Raw genomic sequence first — 20,217 nt, forward strand, 5'->3', positions numbered from 1 at the left:
ACTACTACTGCAGGCACTACATCTGGGGGCATTGCTACTGAGGCACTACATCTGGGGGCATTGCTACTGGGGCACTACATCTGGGAGCACTGCTACAGGGGTCACTTCATCTGGGGGCAATGCTACTGGGGCCACTACTACTGCGGGCACTACATCTGGGGGCATTGCTACTGGGGGCACTACATCTGGGGGCATTGCTACTGGGGCCACTACTACTGTGGGCACTACATCTGGGGGCATTACATCTGGAGGCATTGCTACTGGGGGCACTACATCTGGGGGCATTGCTACTGGGGCACTACATCTGGGGGCATTGCTACTGGGGCACTACATCTGGGGGCACTGCTACAGGGGTCACTTCATCGGGGCATTGCTACTGGGGCCACTACTACTGCGGGCACTACATCTGGGGGCATTGCTACTGGGGCCACTACTACTGTGGGCACTACATCTGGGGGCATTACATCTGGAGGCATTGCTACTGGGGGCACTACATCTGGGGGCATTGCTACTGGGGCACTACATCTGGGGGCACTGCTACAGGGGTCACTTCTTCTGGGGGCATTGCTACTGGGGCCACTACTACTGCGTGCACTACATCTGGGGGCATTGCTACTACATTACTACAGGGGGCACTACTATATCGTCCATATTTAATAGGGGCCCCCACAGACCTTAATCCGGCCCTGACGATGCATGCAGCAACACACACACACACAAAAAAGTTTATTTTTTCACCCCTTACAATGTAACATGGGGCTTGAATCAGAGATGGACGCTAATGTCACCACAGCTGCAAATTTATACGCAGCGGCTGTGCAAAAATATGCAAATGTCGCAGCCGTCTGGATTTGTATTGAGACACCCACCAGCGGCTTCTATTAAGCTCCGCCCACCTCATGTAAAAATGCAGCGATTCGCGGGTCAATCGGTTGGAGGTGGAGCCAATATGATGCAATTCCATCAAAATTGTCACTTGGCCCGCCCTTTTCCGATTGACTCTCGAATTGCGGCATTTTTACCATGAGGGGACGGAGCTTAATAACATGGTGCCTTCTTGCTGGGTCCTGTCCCCATCCATTCACAACATGCAGTGCAGATGCTGCAGGTACAGTGCATCCGGAAAGTAATCACAACGCTTCACTTTTTCCTTGTGTTACAGCCTTATTCCAAAATGGAATAAATTCATTTTTGTCCTCAAAATTCTACACAAAATACCCCATAATACAAGGTGTAAAAAGTTTTTTTGAGATTTTTGCAAATTTTAATTGAAAAAAAAAAATGTATGATATGTTTCCTTGACCTCAAACCTATTGGGTTTAATATTTTCATAAAGGCTACCAGTCCATATATACACAGCCCCAACCTACATACGACAGACATGACAAGCTTCAACATCACATAATGGAAATATATATAATAATGTTTCCCTTTGGAGCTGCACATAACAAGCTCTCCTATTAGGATTTAGCATATTGGTTAGTATGAGAAAGCGGCTAGAGCCCCTTTTCCTGCCACGTGTCAGAAGTACAGTGACGCATCTCAGTGCTGCATGGTTAGTATTGATCTTGTTTGTGTTTCCATCTGCTTCATCCCAAACCTTGAGAAATTTTTTCGAGCTACACAGGTTGGAGTATGTTCATTTTCTTGGGAAGTCTCAGAAGGTTATCACATACAGGGCCAGGTTTATCAACCAGTGATATTCTTATCACTCGTTATTAAACTTAAATGGTGTTCCAACCAATCAGCTCCTAACTGTCATGTCATGTGTTTGAAAAATGACAGGAGCTGATTGGTTGGACCACCATTTAAGATTTGTAATGAGGATGAAGATCCTACGGGGCCATAAGCAACATACTGGTTAGGGCCCCTTTCCCACTTAGATTTGGGTAATTTGGCTTCATGAATAATCCGGCTACGTGGCTGATTTTGAGTCGCGCAGATGGCTGTTCGCAGGCGCGAACGGTGATTTTTTGATACAGCACAGACGCAGATGCGAATTTTACTCATTTTTGCGTATCTCTATCCTATTCTCAGACGGAACTTGACCGGATCTGACTCCTTTGATGTTGGGCGTTTCATGGCGGCAACAATGCAATCGCCCGTAAATGACCTGTGATGGTGGTTGTGGTGGCATTTGCTCATGCACAAACCCCTGCAGTAGTTGAAGAGAATCTCTCATTAGCATAAGGTAGTCAGTCTGGCTTCTGCGTCTGCCCGCCACTGCAGCCATTTTGCGTGCGACTCAGAATTAGATCCTATATGTACTATTCCTTCCCTATAATTATTAATTTGTGCAAGGCTTGTAATTCCATCTTAGACCCGTATTCAATTTGGAGCGAAAAGCCGTTTTTGCGTGTTTTTGGCGAAAACTGTTCACCGATGACGTCATTTTCGCCTGTTTTGATTTTACTCCATATTCAGTTTGAAAGACTTTTCGCCTAGGCGGAAAGTCAATGTAATGTAATAGGCGGAAAAGTTTCACCTATGAATAGCAGGCGAAAGAAAGTGCAGAATTGGGGTTTTGGGGTGCAACGTTGCGGGAATCCCCGTGCAGCCTTCTGACAGTCCCCCAAAGGTAAACAGTGTCCAAATTTAAAAAAAAAAACACTTAAGGACACCCAAAAAAAATCACTTTGAATTTGGGGGCGAAAAAAAAAATTGGGGGGACAAAGATTAAAACTAGCGAACTTGACTTTGGGGGGGTCACCAAGTATGCCTCAAGTTTTTTTACATTGCACGGGCTTGCGGCAGGTGGATTTTTCACGATTTTTTCAACTTCACTTTAGAAACTTTTAAATATGCTGACCCCCCATTTTCAAGTACCCCAAATTTGCTGTGATAGTTATGTTCTGCAAAAAAACCTCCAGAATACTATTCTTCGCCACTTATACAAAAAGGCTTTTTAGCAGCTATTGAGCCCGTTTAAAAACACCAAATACCGTCAGCAAGCCAAATCGGGGGTTACCATAGGGAACCCCCATGTCAGAGCATCTTTTGGGGGGTGTCAGGCTGATTTCCCCAAAACTGACAGTACTCTCCGCTTGTTTAAGTTTCATCGGGTCCCGCTTTCGCCTACTTTCAAATTGAATACGCAGGTATGCTCGCCATACTTTTCTGCCTGAAAAACAGGCGAAAAGTACGGTAGATGAAAAAATATCACGGCTCAGCTCCACTTGAATACGGGCCTTAGTCTTGTCAGTGGTGTTGGTCATGGACAGTACTACTAGCAGATGGCCCATACACAGGAATGGAGAGAGCAATCATTCAACACACGACTACAGGACCGCAGTGAAGAGTTGGCGAGTGGTGCTGCCACCCATCCTTCCCGAAGTTGCAGCCTTCTCTGCTGGTGGTTTACCAGGAACAGGACCCTGCAACCTGGAGAGGCACTTGACAGCGCATTATTAGGTTGGGTGCGGCGCCCAGCTACCTTGCTGCTTCTGACCCTGACCCATCTTCATGGCATCATAATGTCACATTTTGGGGCGAGGCAGTGGAGGCCAGCACAGGGTGTGGAAGATCCCTGCTACGGTCCAGAATGACGATATAACCTATCATTTTAGAATAGGTCAAAGTGACATTGACAATGGTCATATGAGGGATGGCACTTTTTTATTCTTTATGGCATTATGTACAACTATGGGCTTGATTCAAAGGTGGACGCTGCTGTGTCCGCTCTTTCATCTGTTGCCGGAGTCGCGGCTGCGATAATATGCAAATGCTATTTTATGGCTTCCCCTGGCGTAGTAGCCTGCGCCTGAATGAGCAAGCCCTGAAATGCCCACTTTCAGCATCTCTGCACACTGTAACACCACCGATGATTCTTTAGCTGCCACCATCGGTACAGCATCGAGTGCACCTTCGACACTTGCACCAGCTCTGTGGCAGATGCAGTATCTCCATCTGAACGTCTGCGGCAGCAGCTCTGCGTTTGGGAAACGCAGCCACTATAACTGGCACACCAGTAACACTCCCATAACGTGACCATGAGACGGCCACCACCCAGGAATGCCCATCCCTTTCATATCTGATGCCGTCTCTCAATCACAACAGCTTCTTTGTGTGTACACTCTGGGCCTGATTCAGACCCGCTCGCGAGTGCTATGGCCCAGTGCGCATGCGCAAGATGGAGCCGGCTCCGTCGTGCGCATGCGCGATACCCGGATAGCGACGGGCAAACCGTCGCTCCGGGTCTCGTACCAAAGGGGGCGTGCTGTCGATGTTGAGTGACAGCACGCCCCCTTTGGTGGGCGGTCCGTGGGAGTGGCTGCCCAAACGGAGGCGTTCCCATGTGAACGTCTCCGTTTGGGGGCGGCCCCACTGACATCACGAGTGATGTCAGTGGGAAAGATTTCGGCTCTGTGAGAGCCGAAATCTCTCTGGGGCTTTGTGGCAAAGAGACCCTACCACAAGGGTCTCGTCGCAAGCCCGATGGTCTTGACCATCGCGACCATCTTCCTGGCCACTCGCATTAGCTGTGGGTGGTCACCCACAACTATGCGAGCGGCCAGGAGGCCGCTCTAAAATAACAAGAAGGCCGGCCCTGATTCAGAGCGAGCGCTCTGTCAGAGCGTCCAGCTCTGAATCAGGCCCAGAGTGTGTGTCAGCTTGTGTGTGAGTGTCAGCAAGGGCCAGATAAATAATGGGGCGGAAGGGACTACATCTCCAGTCCTCCTTATAAAATTAGGTTCATCATCATGACAGCATGATAATGACCAGCCGCCCAGCTGGCCACACGGTCAACCATAAATCATGAGTATTAAAATTGTATTTCTATCTTCCTCACAAAATGATACAATGCTTCTACTGTAATGCATTTTGGGAGACATTGGGGCTGATAGTGTAGGGGGTGTACACACAGGGCCGACTCTACCATTAGGCAGCTGCCTAGGGCGACAGGATCTAGGGGGAGCCACTAAGTCAGCCTACCACAAAATTAAGGATGTCTCTGAAAGAGATGTCTTTTTTGTACTTAATGCAGGTGGTGGCTGTGGAACTTATAAGACGCACTTTCACCTGAGGGGCTGGGAAGTGTGTATTGGCGGTAATTGGGGGCAGTAGGCTGAAGTTTTGCCTAGGGTGCCTAGAAACCTTGCGCCGGCCCTGTGTACACACCCACATGGCACTGGCCACACCCATACAGCACTGGTCATACCTCCTCTGCTTCTCACAATAGACCCTTGATTATTTTCAGCCCGGGCCCATTTGGCCCTTAATGGGTCACCGGATAGAGCAAAGGAGCTTTCAGCATAACTATCTGACAGTACGGCCCAGGTATTCAGGTATCACCAGTATACGGGCAATCCTGGGCCAGCTTACACAAGTCATTTCAAGTACGCTTACCGATAGGTGGGCATAACATGCAATCACTAGACCCCCAAGTAAATTGTTTTGGGGCGATGGTACATTTCCATCACCTCTGGATGCTCCCTATATGCTTTTTTTATTAACATGTGTGGGAAGTGGCGGATTTGCAATGAAAGCTCCATTTTGGGCTTTCAGTTCTCGACTTCTGCTCAACTCAAGAGAAAATGTACATTTTGGGCCTATGCAGGATTTAATGCAGGTTAGTTTTGCTGATACATCTTGTGTGTTTTTGCACTGCGCATGCTCTGCAGCCAAGAGCACGCAATTACGGGTGATGCAGGGTAATGCGCAAGTCAGTTGCATCTTTATTTTCAGCTGAAGGGGTGTAACTGAATGGTAACGTAGCTTTCGCACTTATGCTAAGTTGGGAGAGGGTGTAAGAATGGGGTTGCAGGATAATAGTTGTGTATATGTTTAATTACAAATGTTTTCAGAAGGATGTTTTGCACTAAGGATAGGGCTAGTGCAAGTGCGCACTGATAATCAATCAATATTTAGATGTCACAATGCAAAACATTAAAGAAATGCAATGAAAGTGAAATATATATTTGATTATCTCCAGGTTCCAGTCAAAGGGCCTTATTCAGCATGGATCGCAATTGCAGCTGCGTACGCAGATTAGCCAATTGTTGCGTACTGCGCATGCAAATGCGCCTCACTGCGCGTACCCGATGATCGCACTTGCGATTACGGACGCACTGTGGAATCCATCGCAGAGTGAATGACAGGTAGTCAGCATTTGGGGGTGGTGGCGGGAGAATGGTCGGAGAAACGCAGGCGTGCCTGTCTGTTGGAAAGCCATTGCATGGGCGTGCATAGATTAGCCACTTCGATTACCTACACAGCCTGAGTACTCACTGGCCCTCATTCAGAGTCGATCGCAAGAAGCGATCGCTCACTCTGAATGAGGGCAGCACTCTTGAAGTGCTGCCTCCAGGTCGCAAGCTAGGCTGTCGGTTACCACCCACAGCTTAGCTTGCGATCAGGGTGATGGTCGCGAAGGTCATCACCATCGCGACCATCGGGGCTTACGACCAGACCCTACGGTTGGGTCTGGGCTCTCGTAAACCCCAGGGAACTTCCTGCTCTGTTTGAGCAGGAAGTTCCTCACTGACATCATCAATGATGTCAGTGGGGCCGCCCCCAAACGGCAAGCGTTCCGACTGGAACGCCTCCGTTTGGCCGGGCACGCCCCTGGCCCGCCCAGCAAACGGGGCGAGCTGTCACTCAACATCGACAGCTCGCCCCGTCTGCTACAAGACCCCTAGCGATGGAGCGTCCCACTGTGTGCGATGAGACTTGCTAATTCTGAGACAGGTCAGAGCTGGTGTAATTGTGCATGAGGGGCCGATGTGCTTCAAGTTACAGATGTTTATGCAGCACAGCGTGGTATTATAGATATGAGAAGGCAGCGGTGAGCGGTCGCAGACATTAGCATATATTTGCAGCTTCACTGCGTGCGATTACACAGCCGAAATCGCAGTCCGTGCTGAATCAGGCCCAAACAGTGGCGGGCTGGGCCGGGGGCAGGGTGCCATATGCCCCCCGGGCCGCAGCGCCATGCGGGCAGCGGGCAGTCTGCGTCACTGTGACACAGCTGCACCGTGCGTGTAGCGCTGAACGGACGGAGTTCGGTCAGCGCTACACATTTACAAACACACAGCCGCCAGCGCCGGCAGCTGTGTATTTGTTTCAGCAGCTGATGAGAGTCTGTCAGACTCTCATCGGCTGCTGCTGCTCCCACTGCCAGAGCCATCTTCTGGCTCCCGCAGTGGGTAATGGGAGAGATGACAAGACGTCATGGCGTCTCTCCCATAATGCATGCAAAGCGGCCCAGGAGGATGGACGGAGGAGCTGATAGCAGCGGCGGGACCAGGAGCGGGGTTTCAGGTAAGTGTTTTTTTTTATTATTTATTACATGTCTCTCTACTGGGGGGGGGCACTACAAGGGGGTTACTACTGGGGGTACTGCAAGGGGGTTACTACTGGGGGCACTACAAGGGGGAGGTCTACTGGTGGGGGCACAACAAGGGGGGGATTACTACTGGGGGCACTACAAGGGATTACGAGGGGGAGGACTACTACTGGGGGTACAACAAGGGGGGAGTTACTACTGGGGGCATTACAAGGGGGGACTACTACTGGGGGCACTATAAGGCGGAGAGCACTACTGGGGGGACTACTACTGGGGGCACTACAAGGGGTAGATCACTACTAGGGGCACAACAAGATAGGCTACTACTGGGGGAACTACAAGGGGGGGGACTACTACTGGGGGCACTACAAGCTACAAGGGGGGGACTACTACTGGGGGCACTGCATAGGGGGTACCACTACTGGGTGCACAAGGGGCACTGCATAGGAGGATCACTACTAGGGGCACTACTGGTGGCCTGCATAAGGGCGTCCTCTCCTGGGGCACAGGGGGCACTGCATATGGGCACCACTACAGGGGGCTGCCCCATATCTTTATTTTTACTTTGCATTAATTCCATATGGAGCCGCCTCCTCCTTGGAACATTTGAGGGGGGGGGGGCCTAAGCATGCACGTGCTCCGGGCACCTTGGCTACACGCTACTCCTCTGCCAGAGCCACCTGCATGCATTTGCCCCCCAGGCTAAAAGTTGCCAGCCAGCCCCTGGGCCCAAAGATATACAAACTACAAACCAGAGCACTAATCTTGAGTTCAACGTGGCTATTGCACACAGATAAAACCTATTTAGACCAGTATGCACTCCTTTTAGTGCACATATCTTCAATCCCAAGTAAACTCTGACCTATAACAAATACGGCCCATGTACCCACCCTTTGGAGTGCCCTACGATCTGACAGGGTGCAGTTTGTACACTACGCTGTGATCCAATTAGTTAAAATACTCTCAAAAGCGCACTTATAAATATTTCTTGAGCAGGTTGAAGGCTGTAGATCTGCAGAAAACGTTCCTAGTGAATACTTGTACTTATAGTCACTAGGAACTTTTTCTGCACATCTACAGCCCTCAACGTGCTCAAGAAATAGGCGTTGCTGAACCTTCTTTATCAAGAAAGAGATGTTAGTAGACCATGAAAGATCCGTAGCAATGTGACCACCAGAGAACTTAAAAGTGTTCACCGTCTCTACCTCGCTACCAATTAGAGGCTGCAGATCTGTTTTCCTTGAATGTCTAAAATCAATCATAAGTTCTTTATTTTTAGTAATATTGAGGATCAGATGGTTTGCATCACTATATTGGGATAAGAGTGTAACCTCATCTCTATATGCAGACTCATCCCCACCATTAATCAAACCAACAACAGTGGTATCGTCAGCAAATGTAACTATTAAAATAGATTTAAAAGTCAAGACACAATCATAAGTTTAGGGAGTATAGCATGATGGGACTTTTTAACGCACCTTTGGAGCGCACCTGTACTCAACAGGTTTTCTGATGCTGAGTAATAATTACCCAGCTTCACAGTCTGAGGGCGATTGGACAGAAATATCTGCAACAACAATAAGCAAAGCAGGGATGGTAGAATTAAACCGAGCTATAACCAACAAATAAAAGCCTAGAATAGGAGTCTCTATTCTCCTGGTAACAGAACATGACCACGCACAGGTAAGTTTAAAATAATATAGGTGCAGGGTGTGCAGTTCGGGGCCCCCCTGGACCCGTGTGCCCCGCACACACTGCACCCATTATACATACGCCACTGGGCAGCACAGATGGTGTAATGGTTAGCATTACTGCCTCGCAGTACTGAGGTGGTGGATTTGATTCTCACTACGGCCCTAACTGTGTGAAGTTTGTATATTCTCCCTGTGCTTGCGTGGGTTTTCTACAGGTACTCCGGTTTTTGTCCCACACTCCAAAAATATACTGGTAGGTTAATTGACCCCCAACAGAGGGTGCACCCCTCCCAACCATTCCAGATTTCAGTGGGACAGATCCGTTTTTCAGGCACTGCCCCGTTGTTCCACCCGCAGGCCGAAGTGTCCGGCGGGAGGTTGGGCACCTCCACAGCTGCAGCTGTGCGGTGGTGCTGGACTCCTGAGAAGAGAACGGATGCCGCGCTTATGCGCGCGGCATCCATTCAGTGCAGGAGAGGGCTGGAGGCAGCCCAGCTACTGACGGAGTGCTCGGCTCATCCCAGCCTGACGTTAAATGGGAGAAACCATGCTATGCCATGTTAAACCATGCTGCACTGCAGGTGGGGCAGATGTAAAATGTGCAGAGAGTTTTGACATCTAAATTGCAGTGTAAAAATAAAGCTGTGCAGTTTTGCAAAAGCAGCCAGTATTTATCCTACATGCAAAATAAATTGTATGTATTTGCACCCTTTGCATTGCAACATGGTTTTTCCTGGTTCACAGTTACGTGGTCTTTCTCACTGTGGACCTCATTCAGAGTCTCTCGCTAGCGCTGTGCGCTCGCAAGCATCCCGTATGGTTTGCGTACGCGCATGCGCACGCTTCGTTCTGCGTGTGCGATTGCAGGCCGCTCGCTCGCCCAGCAAAGACAGCCCAGTGAAATGAGTGACAGGAGAGGCCGTTTCTGGGTGGTAACAGGGGCTGGACACTAATAACGGGGGAGTGGAGGTGCGAACGCAGGCATGCCTGAGTGTTTCAACGCCGTTTTAGAGGTGTGCATAATTACGCAGCGTCATAGTACGTCACATGCCTGTTTTTTACACTGAAGTCCTCGCAGTGCTTGCGGTAGGGTAAGGCAACCACAAGCACTGCGATCGCTTCCGATTGTAAGACATGGTGGGCGCGCTAATGCCTTGGCGAGCGATCGCTTACTGTGGCGTCACTTTGACAAATTTGCATACGCTGGGGGTGAGCGATTGCATCTAGCGAGAGACTCTGAATGAGGTCCTCTATTCCCAAGCTGAATCAGACCCTGGGTATGGAGATACAATACCTCCAATTACATTTTCAATGGGGTATCCAGACCATTGTGGACATTTATCCAGCAGGGTAAGGATCTCCGATGTTTTACACAATCGAAGATTCGCTCTTGTCTCAAAAGGGGTAGAAACCTTAGAGATTTTATTGTTAAACCAGACATAACTGAACTTGTGGCCTTAACCTCTAATATACAAAAGAAAGGTGGAGGGTGTTATGAACGTACGGGCTGCTTTACTTGCAGTTATATGATTACGGGCAAATTCTTTACACATCCTCATACTGAGTGCAGATATTCTATCAGATATGCAGTCACATGCTCTAGTTCATATGTCACTTATCTGATCAAATAAGGTAGGTAGGTAAGACCAAGGCCCTCATTCAGAGGCGCTCGCAAGTTCTGAATGAGGGCGGCCGCTTGTATGTTTAAGTGCGGCCTCCTGGTCGCTAGCTAAGCTGTGGGTTACCACCCACATCTTTAGCGACCGACCAGGTTGATGGTCGCGATGGTCAAGACCATTGCGACCATCGGTGCTTGTGACGAGACCCTAAGGTTGGGTCCCGCAAACCGCAAGCCCCAGGGAGCTTCCTGCTCTGATCGAGCAGGAAGCTTCCCACTGACATCACTGCTGATGTCAGTGCAGCCGCCCACAAAATGGAAGGCGTTCCTTAAGGAACACCTCCATTTGTGAAACCACCCCCTGCCACGCCTACAAAACGGGCCGAGCTGTTGATCAACATCGACAGCCGGCCCTTTTGTAGTGAGCTCCGGAGCGAGAGAGTTTCTCTCTCGCTCCGGGGCTTGTGCCTGCGCAGTGCGGCCGCTGTGCGTGCACAGGGCCTAAACATCGACCTGGTTGCGAGCGCTCAGCGCTTGCGACTGGGTCTGAATGAGGACCCATGTGCTCATGTAAGGAGCGGATGGCTCTACAAAGATCTGCCTTGAGAATGGCACTTAGTGGCAAATCTTCAGAACAACCGGTAGCCAGACACATTTTTATAAGAACCAGCAATATATTTTTTTACACTAACTTGTTATAATATTTATAATATCTGTCTACTATGCTACGATAAGCATGCACTTGTGCGGCAACGAATAGTCACTGTGAGCTGCATAAATAATAGATGTTTTTTCTTGTTCAATATGACGCATAGGGAATATAATATGTATACACAGTATCTATATGCTGCCGGTATACTATGCTAAATAAATTATGGTAATTATCCTATTGTCTATAAGCCATCTATGTATATTTTACTAGCTTTCATTGTCACACTAGCTGCAATTGAAATCATGTATATATCAGTACAATTATACCTTTGCATAACTTTATTAGAGATGGTTACTATAACTACAAGACCAGAACCTGCTTTTAGACACTTTGTATATGTTCTTATAGTTTCACGGGTGCAGGCGTCTGGTTGCCGTGGTGATGTGACGACTCCCTTTTCCTGACGTCATTGGCAGTTGCGGAAGCCGGACACAGAGCTGACGAGCGTCAGATGCCGGGGGGTGGCTTGATTCATATAAGGTAAGAATTTGGTATTTCACTTGTATGTCCTGATGACGAGTTTATAATAAACTCGAAACGTTGACTGCTTGACCAGCTTTTGTCTCTGAGTTATTAAGTCCGGAGAGTGACACCTGCCTGCTTTGTTGTTTACCCCAAAAAGTGCGCACCACGGCAATCATTAAGACCACTTTGGGAGTGCCTGCACAACGAAATGTGCATATATTTATACACACACACCAGTGGTGGATCCAGAGGGGGCGATCAGGGCGATCGCCCCCTGTACACAAAGCCCAAATTCACAGGCTCAGCCGGGCAGCTGCCTGTCATCTACAGTGCAGGTGCGCAGGTTGCCACGGCGCAGCACTAGAGACTCTGGCAGATATTACAGGACTCGCTGTGTGCGCACCGCAGAACAGCCAATCACCGGTGATTGGTTGGGGAGATGCTGCCGGCGGTGACTGCTGCTGCGCACACACAGCAGCCAATCACCGTCGGCAGTATTCACCAACCAATCGCAGCCGGCAGTGTCTCTCATCCAATAGGCGCGGGCTGTTCGTTCCACCTGACTTCTGCGCTGCTCCCAGTGTCCTGCCTCCTAGAGTCTGTCCTGTCCTCCGTCACTGCCTTGCTCGGTCCACCAAAGAGGCTGGCGAGGAGCAGGAAGATAGAACTGCCCATGAGGCATCAGAGCCTGGTGAGTGTGGTGTATTGCAGTTGTGTGGTTTTTTTTACCCTCTCCCTCTCTCTCCCTCTCTCTCCCTCTCCCTCTCCCTCCCCCCCTACAAGTAAAGTCTAGATCCGCCACTGACACACATTGTCAGTTTACGGCCTAGGATCGGCCGTTACTAACCTCAGCGCCGACTTCCCCTGACTTATCAAGTGGTCAGACGTCTGGTGCAGCGGCAAGTGATGCGCTGAGGATTATACCTTAGGATCACTTGGACTTCCATGTGCTGCCCAGTGACAGCCATGACAGTCATTATCACCTGACTGATCCTTTACCCAATGGTAGCATGGTTGCTGTCAACTGACGCTGTCCTCCAATGGACTGCTACCTTAGGGTATATAACTGGGCTCCGGACAGCAGGAAGTTACCTGTACAACGTCGTTACTACTGGTGTATGCTTGCCGTTACTTTGTTCCAGGTTCCTTGCTCCTTTTCTCTCACGAGTCATCTCTGGTCTTCGGTCTCTACTCTTCAAAGTGATTCTCCTGTGCCAGTGGTGCATCTGGGTTCTCAGCCCGTGTACTCAGCACAACACCCGAGTACTGCTGAAGTGTCACTCTCCTGTGCCAGCGGTGCGTCTGGGTTCTCAACCAGTGTACTCAGTACGCCACCTGATACAACACAAGTGTCACTCTCCTGTGCCAGCGGTGCATCTGGGTTCTCAGCCCGTGTACTCAGTACACCACCCGACTACAACACAAGCATCTGGGTTCTCAGCCCGTGTACTCAGTACACCACCCGATTACAACACAAGTGTCACTCTCCTGTGCCAGCGGTGCATCTGGGTTCTCAGCCTGTGTACTCAGTACACCACCTGAGTACTGCTGAAGTGTCACTCTCCTGTGCCAGCGGTGCGTCTGGGTTCTCAACCAGTGTACTCAGTACGCCACCTGATACAACACAAGTGTCACTCTCCTGTGCCAGCGGTGCATCTGGGTTCTCAGCCCGTGTACTCAGTACACCACCCGACTACAACACAAGCATCTGGGTTCTCAGCCCGTGTACTCAGTACACCACCCGATTACAACACAAGTGTCACTCTCCTGTGCCAGCGGTGCGTCTGGGTTCTCAGCCTGTGTACTCAGTACACCACCTGAGTACTGCTGAAGTGTCACTCTCCTGTGCCAGCGGTGCGTCTGGGTTCTCAACCAGTGTACTCAGTACGCCACCTGATACAACACAAGTGTCACTCTCCTGTGCCAGCGGTGCATCTGGGTTCTCAGCTCATGTACTCATTACACCACCCGAGTACAACACAAGTGTCATTCTCCTGTGCCAGCGGTGCGTCTGGGTTCTCAACTAGGGTACTCAGTACACCACCCGAGTACTGCTCAAGTGTCATTCTCCTGTGCCAGTGGTGCGTCTAGGTCCGCAGTGGGCCTTATCCATTACCCTCCAGTATACTATTCTGGTAAGTTACTCCATCGTGCCAATACAGTACCAGCAGGGTACAGGGTTCTCACTAGTGCTTCACACTGAAGTATATTCTCTTGGGCCTCCTCAGTGTTACGTTCTTCCATTTCCCACTTGTATCGGATACCTGACCAAAGGCCCGTGACCTGCTTGTTGGGTGCAGCTTAAATACCCATATCCCGCTTGGAGGGGTCACTGGTGAACACCTCTCAGCTAGTTAGACTCGGCACCTTTGGTCAGGTCTCATCAATGGGCTCAGTATGATTTACCGCCCGGGGATGCCTAACCCTAACCCCCCCTTCCCCTAGCCGAACCCTAACCCTCCCGGGGGGATGCCTGACCCTAAGTCCCCTCCCAGGAGCCCTAATCTAACCCTCCATCCCCGGCTGGTCGGGGGAGGAGAGGGCAAGGGTGCAGCCGGCTGCTGCTTCTGTAGCTGTCATATTACAGCCAGGGAAGGAAGGGGTGGGAGCTGCCGGGGACAGAGTTGGCTGCTGCTTCTGCTCATCCTACAGCCGTGCTGGGGAATGAAGGGGTGGGAGCAGCCGGTGACAGAGCAGCAGGTGCGGCTCACAGCCACTCAGGGGGAGAAGGAGGTGGTGATCCCGCTGGCTGCCCGGGCCAGGAAGACAGCAGGGCAGCCATGCCAGGGGAAAGTTCGCAGCGGCCGTGGCCATCAGGAACCGCAGCTGCTGCTTGAGAGGGGGTCCCGCTGGGTGCCCGATCACTGTGGCCAGCAGTAATCGGGACACACTGGAGGGGAATCTGAGGAAGCAGAGGAACCAGAAAGTCCCTTTGACATAGGCGGCTGTGGGAAGATTAGCTTCCCGTAGCCACCTAGTGGGCATATCTGACTGGTCGCATCAGATGTGACTATGTCAGGAAAAGCCCAGTCTGGTGTGGTCTCATCTGATGCGACCGTGCCAGGCAAGTGGTTAAAAAGAAAAAAAAAAAACTATTTGCAATTTATCATCTTATTAAATGAGGAATACAAGTAAAAATTGTTAACACATATTAAATTTGGAGGAATAAAACTGTAAAAGATAAAAATAATGAGTGCAGCTTATAGACTTGCATAATGTAAAGCAGATACATGTACCTTTATTGGTACTTCAAATAATAAGTAATGACAATTCCTCAAGCCCTTTCTATAAAAACATTTATTCAGAGGAAAAGCTAAAGCTGGGATCTCAGAGGTGCACACAGTGCTGATTGTATACTGATTTTTTGGGGTTTGCTTAACCCCTCTCCAGCAGTGGTCAAGTACTGGTTGATTGGCAGGAAGTTTGTTTTAACCCTGTTGGTTAGAATAGCTCAGCACAATTCTTTTGTATGTTTTAAATATAGCAAAATACATACTGAGAAAGACTCCACAGGTAAAATGTAATATATACAGACAGCACTGTCAATCTAAGGGGCTGTCGAGTCCTTCGCATTGCCAATGTCGGGCACAGTTCAGCAATTTTTTTTTCTTTTGGACATATGTCTAAGCCACTTTACACCAGGGCCTGATTCAGAGATGGACGCTAATGCGATTGCAACTCCGACTTTGTACGGAATGCAGATGCGAAAATATGGTAATGGCTCCAAAGATCACTCGAGCATCGGGACGCCCACTGCTGCCCTCTCATCTGCGTACAACGTCGCTCACCTGCGTAAATATCAGTAACATCGATACGCATCGAGCAGCCATCTTTTTTTGCAGCAAGTCTGACCATCTGCAAACGCTGCAGCTTTCCTGACACGCACAGAGGTCTTATGCTGTGTATGCAATTGCAGTGGCTAATTTATGCACGCCCATGAAACAGCGTTCAAACGGACAGAGACGCCTGCGTTTTGCTGACCACCTCCCCTAATACCACCCCTGATCTCTGACTACCTTCCTCTGTGCGTCCATAATCGCAATGCGATTGCAGCGCATGCACAGTGCAGCTTATCCACATGTGCAATGGCTAACAATCGTTCCATCTGCGTAAAAATTGCCATTGCGTCTCAGGCCCAGAGCCACGGTTATTATTAATATTATTATCATTTATTTATATGGCGCCACAAGTGTTCCGCAGCGCCTTACAAAGTACATAAACAAATTGTTGACCTGTGACTTACAGAGCAATACAATACAAGACCAGGACATGGATAATATACTGTACATTGATTCATTAGCAACCATAACACCCAGATAAGCAACAGAGCATAAGCAACCAAGTGTTAGGTGCCCTAGTGGTGAGTAAGAAGTAGATTAAATTAAAGTAGGGAGAAGTACAAGAGGGTAGAGGCTCTGCTCGTAAGAGCTTACATTCTAAAATGAAGGGGCAGACAAACAGGTTTGGCACAGATGGGGTAGACGGGGAGGAAGGAGCATGTAGCAGCGAGTAAGGATGATAGCTGGAAGGCTACGATGAAGTAGTGGGTCTTGAGAGCCTGTTTGAAGGATTACAAATAGGTGGAGAGTCTGATGGGGAGTTGGTGAAAGTTCCAAAGGTGGGGAGCAGTGCGGGCAAAATCTTGGAGGTGGGAGTGGGAGGAAGTAATCAGTTGGCATAAAAGGCGGCGTGCATTAGTTGAACGAAGAGAGCGAATGGGAGAGTGAAGGGAGATGAGATCAGAGATGTAAATGGGAGAAGATTGGGTGAGGGCTTTGTAAGCGAGCGTGAGAACCTTAAATTGGGTTCTGAAAGAGAAGGGGAGCCAGTGGAGGGCTTGTAGAAGAAGGGGAGGCAGATGTAGAGCGTTTGGAGATGAAGATAAGCCATGCAGCAGCATTAAGGACAGACTGGAAAGGAGAGAGATGGGATTTGGGGAGGCCAGATAGGAGGAGGTTACAGTAGGCCAATCTGGAGATGACCAGTGAGTGTATGAGGGTTTTAGTAGCATCTTGGGTGAGTTAGGGTCTGATCTTGGAAATATTTTTGAGATGGAAATGACTGGACTGCAAAAGGTTCTGGATATGTGGTTTGAAAGAAAGGGATGAGTCCAGGATAACTCCAAGACAGCACACTTTGGGGCTAGATGAGATAGTTATGCCATCAATTGATAAAGAAATAGTGGGAAGTGAGGTTATATGGGAGGGTGGGAAGATGATCAGCTCTGTCTTAGACATATTAAGTTTAGGAAATCGCTGGGACATCCAGGAACAGATAGCAGAGAGACAGTTGGAGATACGAGTCAGAAGAGAGGCGAAGAGATCAGGGGAGGAAAGGTAGATTTGAGTATCATCAGCATAGAGATGATAATGGAGGTCAAAAGAGCTGATGAGTTCACCTAGAGAGGAAGTATAGAGGGAGAATAGGAAAGGTCCAAGAACGGAACCTTGGGGAACACCTACTATAAGAGGATGTGGGGGGCAGAGGAGTCATGAGAAGAAACCGAGAGAGATTGGTCAGAGAGGTAAGTGGACAGCCAGGAGAGGGCAGTGTCACGTAGACCAAGGGAGTGAAGGATATGCAGCAGGAGAGGGTGGTCCACAGTGTCGAAAGCAGCAGCGAGATCAAGGAGAATGAGCAGAAAGTAGTGGCCTTTGGATTTGGCAGCAAGGAGGTCGTTGCTGATTTTTGTGAGGGCAGTTTCAGTGGAGTGGAGAGAACGGAAGCCAAAATGAAAAGGGTCAAGGAGGGAGTGGGAGGAAAGAAAAGTGGTAAGGCGGTTGTAGACAATCCGCTGAAGGAATTTGGAGACAAAAGGGAGGAGAGAGATGGGTCGGTAGTTAGAAAGAAGGTTAGGATCAAGGGCAGGTTTTTTAAGAATGGGGGAGACAAGGGCATGCTTGAATGCAGAAGGAACAGTGCCTGATGAGAGGGAGAGGTTAATGAGGTCGACAAGATGGAAGCAGGCAGAAAGAGAGAGGAAGCGGAGGATGCGGGAGGGGATAGGATCAAGAGGGGAGGTGGAAGGGGGGGGACCGGATGAGGGCCATGACTTCCTCTCCAGATACAGGGGAGAAGGATGTTAGAGTTGGTAAAGTTGATGGGGAGGGGTGATCTGGGAAAAGAGGAGGTGGGGAACTGGCGGACTGGTTGGATATGATGTCCTGACATATGGAATCAATTTTAGATGTAAAGTAGGTAGCAAAGTCCAAAGCAGAAAGCAAGGAGGGGAGATGAGGAGGGGGTGGACGAAGGAGGGAGTTCAAAGTGGTGAAGAGACGCTGGGGATTATTGGATTGAGAGGAGATGAGGTTCTTGAAATATGACTATTTAGAGAGGGAAAGAGCAGCACTATAGGATGAGAGGATGACAATTGCGATTGAGACCCATGGGAGATACACTTAGGGATTCTATACATCCTGGAATTTACAGGATCGTACCGCATTTTGGGATTCTGTCCTGGCGTCCAGACAACTGTGGGATGCAAAAATGTCCCGCTTTACAATGGAGAGCAATGTCGGGCACTGTTGAGCATTTTTTTTCTTCTGCGCATGCGTCTAAGCTGCATTGAAATGTATTGGATGGTGACTGGGAGGTGTCTATTGAGCTGCACCGTCTATCCAGATATACCGTCTATTCAGATGCTCTCATCTATCCAGATGTACCATCTTACGGGTGTATTATGGAAATGTCAAGTGAGCGTCCAAGTCCTTCAAACGCACTGATGTACACAAGGGAAGGACTTACACTAGTATTAGCATAAAGTAACAGACGTGACTACAGGAAAAGACGTAAACATGGACGCCCATGCAACCGACTCAGAATTTGTGTCTGATGGGCACAGTCCAGTTTCAGTGATGGCAGAAACTGCTATTTTAGGGTTCTTTACAGCTCACCAGACAGTGAGGGTATGCAGCATGTGTAGCAGTGCAGTGATGCCGGAACAGCTTTATAAGCAGGTATAAACCAGGGTCACTCTAGGCACTAAGTAGGAGAATTCTGTCTCCCACAATGTCACTCTTACACAGTAAAAGACAGGATGGCCTCTGCATATGCTCAGTATTGATCAAGGTGGTCATATTGGGACAGGGCATGAAGCCTTCCTGGAGAACAGGAAGACTGGAGTCTGCACAGTAGTGCACTCCACTTTCAACAGCTATCATAGTTTTTGACACTATCTATTTTCATCTTTGGAAATAGACAGAGTCTAAAATGCAAAGAAAGGCAACATACATGCCATTGTAAAAAAAAAAAATCAGCTCTCTATGCTCGTACCTCAGGTGTGACTTATTTGTAGGTTAGTGAATGTATGCAGAGCTACAAAGCCATTCCAGTCCCTGGCAGGCACTAAAGCCCACAGCCAACAAGAGGTCGGGTCAGGGATGTGTCGTGACCATCTACTTTGTTTGGCGGGAGGGCGAATCCTGGTGTAGTATCTATAGAAGTGAACCAAGCACCCATGTTCATCAGTGGTCCTGCTATACCAGGTAACTGACCCTCTAATAGAGTAACAATATGTAATTGGAGAGTACAGTCTGGAACGTGACCCCTAGAGGAGGAGGTGGGCCCTTAGGCAGTGGGGCTCACCAGGGATTTCCCCTGTACCCCTCTGGGCCAGTCCGACCCTGGATAGGGGTTCTATTTGAAAAATAGATCCTCTGGGTCTCCGGTATTCATATTAATGAATGATTGAGTTTTAGACCCGATAATTATAATTTCTTACTGCCGCTTATCCCGACAATAGGAGCCCATCCCTGCGATGGGTGAAAGTATTTTATTTTCAGTTTTGGGACCTCGGCGGCCTACTGCACACATGCAGTCTGCTGACTGCGTATGTGCAAGCAGAGAGTGTGGGAGTGCTCCCTATACTTTTTGCAATCTGTAGCCAAAAGTCTACAGCAGATAATGGGCCAAGCTCCGGAATGTGAAAGTAAATCTGACACACCGTACAAACCTATAGGGGCTTTCTTTGTGGTTGGAAATTAGATATCTGCTGCGGCCCTTCCTTGTTAAATCCTGGGGATCCTTAATATTTGTGTGATATCATGCAAATAATCCTTAATGTATATGCACCTGAACCCAATAAAAATATGCTTTGACTTATACTTTAAGGAAGACTATTTTTTTTTTTTACTTTACTTGTTTTGCCCTATTGGTAATAAGATGATCGGTAAACATTTTCATTCATTTTTTGGTTGTCTTATGATAAAAAACATATGGGGACTGTGACATAGGCAGGGGCACGTTTCCTCTATCTGCCATCTGCCTGCTTAGCTGATGTGCAGGATTAAATGAATGGTGATTAACATATAGTAAGTATTACAAACTAAAAAATATATTTTCAAAAAAATTATATTGTCTCCCTAATCCTAAATGTTTATGATATAGCATGGTATATAAAAAGACTAGGATTTACTAGTAAATAAGTCAGTGATGAGAGACG

At 48.8% G+C, this 20,217-nt stretch overlaps 1 long non-coding RNA gene across 2 annotated transcripts in view; it reads left to right on the plus strand.

Moving 5' to 3' along the window:
- The window catches only part of LOC148510651 (uncharacterized), a 108,489-nt gene that overhangs the window by 11,282 nt on the left and 76,990 nt on the right, over positions 1–20,217 (plus strand). For both annotated transcript variants that reach the window (XR_015869382.1, XR_015869383.1), the window contains exon 2: positions 11,658–11,789. This is a non-coding gene — a long non-coding RNA (uncharacterized LOC148510651). The remainder of the gene's footprint in view (positions 1–11,657; positions 11,790–20,217) is intronic.

Source organism: Taudactylus pleione, unplaced genomic scaffold, assembly GCF_031769625.1.
Source record: "Taudactylus pleione unplaced genomic scaffold, aTauple2 ptg000314l, whole genome shotgun sequence".
Lineage (NCBI taxonomy): Eukaryota > Metazoa > Chordata > Amphibia > Anura > Myobatrachidae > Taudactylus > Taudactylus pleione.